Here is a 4395-nt window from a genome sequence, read left to right as displayed (position 1 = left end):
GGTGGCTGTGGAAGCGTCCTTTCATGGTCACGTGGGGTCTGGTAGCAGTCCCAGCTCAGGTGGCAGGTTTTCGAGGCGGCGGCTGCTTCGAGTATCCGTGTCTTCAGCGTTCTCACTCTCTGCAGTGGCTGTCTTAAGGTGGTTCTTGTGCATACCCAGTACCTCCACCAGATGTCACGTAAGAGTGAGGGTAGCCAGAAGACAGGAGACCGGGAGGCTCGTAGAAATAGAAGGGAATCCGTTTATTTGGCGGACTTGCGCCCACTAAAGGAAAGTATACACATCGGCTTAGCGGGTGAGGAACAGCGTGTTCGACGGCCGTCAGGGGACAGAATGCCCCACTGGATTGTAAGACGCATTCACCATCCGAGATGCGCCCCCCCCCCCCCCCCTCCCCCAAAAGAAGGTATAACAGTCGTCGTAGAATATGGGGCTATCTGGTAATCAACGAATGGGCGACGTGCGGGCCACGATAAGGCCGTGTGCTGGCGGCATCTGCATGCACAACACTATCCGTAATACGCTTCGCGGCAATAGAGTTTCCCAAAATCAACTAAAGGGCACTCTGGTGCTGCGATCATTCAGCGACCATAGGAATGATGGGTAGTACACACATTTGCCTAGTCTTCATACTTGAGGGCGGGGAATCGTACTTGCAGCTTCGTTTATTGCTGGTTATGGTTTTGTTTTGAAAGAAAGAACGAACCCTTTTGAACTTAGTGACTTGATTCGAAATGGTAAGCCTAAAAGAATAAGGTTGTGAAGCAGAAACGGTGAACATTTGCTAATTTATGTTTTCGTGAAAAAACAGCTCCAAGCCACACGAACACACACGGAGCCAGAAGCAGGCCAGAAGTATCAATATTAGACAAATGTGTGTACTACCCATCATTCCCATGCTCGCTGAAGCGCAGTGTGTTGCAGCTTCCATAGACACTGGCGCTAGAGTTCCTTCTAGTTGTATATCAAGAAACTCTATGGCGCTGAGCGAGCATGGGCGGCGCCATTGTTCGATAGCGTTGGCAATGAGACTGCCCTGCTTTAGCCAGTGGGACTCTTCGATTTTCCACTTCTGGGTACCTGCAGGCGGCCATCATTAATGCATGAACGAAGGACGTAAGAAAGAAGCATGTACTAAGAAACACGCTACGCGCTATGTTGAATGTGTTTCAGCGATTGTATACAAAATATTGTTTACATGCGGGCTCTGTTACATTGGCCAAACAGACCAATGCATTAATGATCCCTTGAGGGAGCACGCTTACTCTCTAAAAGGTTCCGTTCCCAGCCACTTGGCGGACCATGGTAAAAAGTGTGGCTGCCAGCCAATTTTTGACAAGTGTGTGATTATGGGGCGATGTAAAAATCAGCGCGAGGGCGATTAGCGAAGCCTCCCACATTCAACAATTCGGTGCTTCCTGTGTTAGCGTACTTTCGATTTTTCTTCACGGCTGTGAATTTCGTTATCTAGGGTCCCCTGATATGACTGGCTCTTGATAAGGTAGGCCGTTCGGCACATGTATGTCCGATTTTGGCTGATGTTGCGGGGTTATGTGCAGATTCTGTTTTCCTATATATTGCAGTTGGATTGCAATAAACTTTAGTTGTTAGTTCAGCGCTTTGTTCTCAACTCTTCTATCCCCTCCTGTCGTTGGCGCTGCTAAGCACTTTCTTCATCTATCATGCAGCACCAACCAGCCCAATCAAGCACCTTGTTAAAAAGTGTTCGTTGTGGCGACAATATTTCTGCATTGACTCCTATGTACTGTTGATGGGGAACCGTGAATTTTTTATTGTCGGGAATTTCGTTGAAGTGGCGTTCGTTGTAGCGAGGTTCGACTATAGTATATTTAGATTGAAGGGGTTCGACAGTCTCGCATGGGCCGATATTTTTTAAATTATGTCATCTCAACATTGACCTTAGTATACTTGTATTGTTGATCTACTTTCTTTCAAACTGTTTTAAATTTGTAACAGCCAATAATTTTAATTCCCATCCCTTACCTGTCTAATCTGGTGCGTCTCAGAGTTGTCCTCTTTCATATCTGCATAAATGACTTACCCACTAACGTTTCTTCTTCAATGATTTTTCTTGCTAAGGATTATATATTATTTACTGTGAAATTAACAACATTTATTGCCTTAAATCAGACATTAACAAAGTTTTGGATTGGTGTTAACACTTGGAGTATGAAACTAAGCATTTAATAAGTGCAAGCACATGCGCATTTATCAGAATTCAGACGAACCTCCTACTTACTACATTAACAATGTTGCTCTTGAAACTGCGCTCTCTTATAAGTACCTCGGTGTTCACATTTCTTCTATTCTGTCGGGGAAAACTTACTGATTATATTATAAATAATGCCAACCGCATGCTTGGGTATGTTCGCAGAAACTTTCCTCATTCACCAGTTCAATAAACTTATTGCATTATAAAACAATGGTTTGCTTGAGCTTAAGAGTATTCTGCATCTGTCTGGAGTCCTGGCATTGATTCACTCATTTCTGATTTGGAAGCTGTGTAACACAGTGCCTGTTGTTTCATACTCTTTATTACCTAATAAGTAGCATAACTGATATGAAATCAAGTTTATCCCTCCCTCCTCTCTCTCTCATCGCAGGTCTATAGCTACGTTATGTCTTTTTCCTAAAAGTTACTATAATAAATAACTACCTGAAAAACAAATTCCTCAGAAGCCCTCCATATATCAGCCCGTATTGATCACCCTAATTGAGTTGGAATTCTATCATATCACAATAATTGTTTTCATGACTCATTCATACCCAGAAGTTTTGTCAGTTGAAATAGCCTTCCCCATAACATGACTGACATTACTGATTTTAATATGCCCCGTAACACAATTCCTATTTTATGAATATATTTCTTTGTTGCTCCTTTTATAACTTTTTCTTATTGAAATTGTCCTCTTGCACTCCTGCTTCTACTTCTCATTATTTGTCTCGGTGTGGGGTTTTATCATCCACTATGTAATTTCTTTGCCTTTATGCTTTGTTTATTGTATTCCTATGTATCCCCAGTCCCCTCTATAATGCTTTTGGGCCCTAAGGCTACAATAAATAAATAAAGAAAAGGACTCTTTCTTTTACCTCTCCCTTCTTGAAGTTTTGTGGAGGCCCAACAGATCTGGCAGGCAAGGGTGTGCTCTCTTCGAATCCAAAGTTGCTGATATGTTCTGTAGACATCATTGTATTAAAACATGTGAAATTTTAAACATTTTGGTGTGAAACAACCTTAAATAAAGTCCAGCGGCCTATGCAGTGTGCATTTGAACCAAAGAGGTTATACAGTTAAACCTGCTTATAACGAACCTCCATATAATGAATTCCTTGATATAATGAAGTTTTTCTATTCCTCGTCGTTGCTCTATAGCACATGTATTTGCGACCTATATGTAACAAAAGAACACTGGGGGACAACCCTGATATAACAAATTTTCCAAACGATCAATCTAGGAATTTCACTCCGCATTTTGGTACGAGCATGCATCTTCCACGACTGCACCACCGCCGATGAAGCGCAAAACGGTGGTGGCGTGCACGGCGCACCAGGCAAGAGCGATCGCTCGTTATTGGGCACGGGTGGGTGAGCGCGAGGCTGGCCTACACCCCACTCCACGAGCCAGCGTGCGCAAGTGTGTGCCCCCCACTACTCCAAACCAAAATAAAAAATAAAATAAAACTACGTTCGCGCATTGGCAGTGCCATGCTTTTAGTTAGCGTCACATATGCGGGGCCGCACTGCACATGGAGGGTGCTTTACCGAATAGTTTTCCGCGGTGTCCATATTGTTCGCTCTTCGTTTTCGACGCTGTGTGTGTGTGCATAGTATCACTGCACGTGCATGGTGCATCCCCCGGTGACGTTCAGCTTTTCTTTTCTAGTACTATTGCGATAGCAACTATATGGACAGCCTTAGCTTGTTTTTTTGCGGTTGCGGCCGCGATTCACTGTATATGTGTACATACCTATATATATGAAAACTTAAGAAAGAATAAAAAAAAGCCACCCGCGCATGGCACCTAGTTTCTCATGATGCGCCGACGTGCGCTTATCTCCCATGCGTGGTTCGCCCTGCGAAAGGGGAGGGCTGTTAGATGCTCGTGCGCACGCGTTTATCCTTCGGTGAAGAGAATCGCGCACCTTTGACTTTCACCGGAATGATTGCATTTAGTTGCCGGGCGCACAAAGATCACTTCGCTCGTTGGACAGGTGCCGTTTGTGAAAAGAGTATGCTTTTCAAATACAGTGAAGTTACAACTGGGGCACATTGTTGGTTCGCACTCACATTTGTACCTGTGATTATGTTTCGTTCTTCATTATTGTTTAAATAGCCTATTGAGTATCGAGCGATAACTGTTGTTAGGTCGCTCT

General features: G+C 43.9%; 2 protein-coding genes across 10 annotated transcripts in view; one reads left to right on the top strand and one right to left on the bottom strand.

Moving 5' to 3' along the window:
* The window catches only part of LOC119167762 (glutaminyl-peptide cyclotransferase), an 823023-nt gene that overhangs the window by 41114 nt on the left and 777514 nt on the right, over positions 1-4395 (bottom strand). The gene's annotated exons all lie outside the window — the stretch shown is intronic.
* Positions 1-4395, top strand: part of LOC119167760 (uncharacterized) — a 310115-nt gene that overhangs the window by 34364 nt on the left and 271356 nt on the right. The window lies entirely within an intron of this gene.

This window comes from Rhipicephalus microplus, chromosome 6 (assembly GCF_043290135.1).
Source record: "Rhipicephalus microplus isolate Deutch F79 chromosome 6, USDA_Rmic, whole genome shotgun sequence".
Classification (NCBI taxonomy): Eukaryota; Metazoa; Arthropoda; class Arachnida; order Ixodida; family Ixodidae; genus Rhipicephalus; species Rhipicephalus microplus.
The sequence above is the reverse complement of the archived record's forward strand: the minus strand, read 5'-3'. Positions and strand labels throughout refer to the sequence as shown.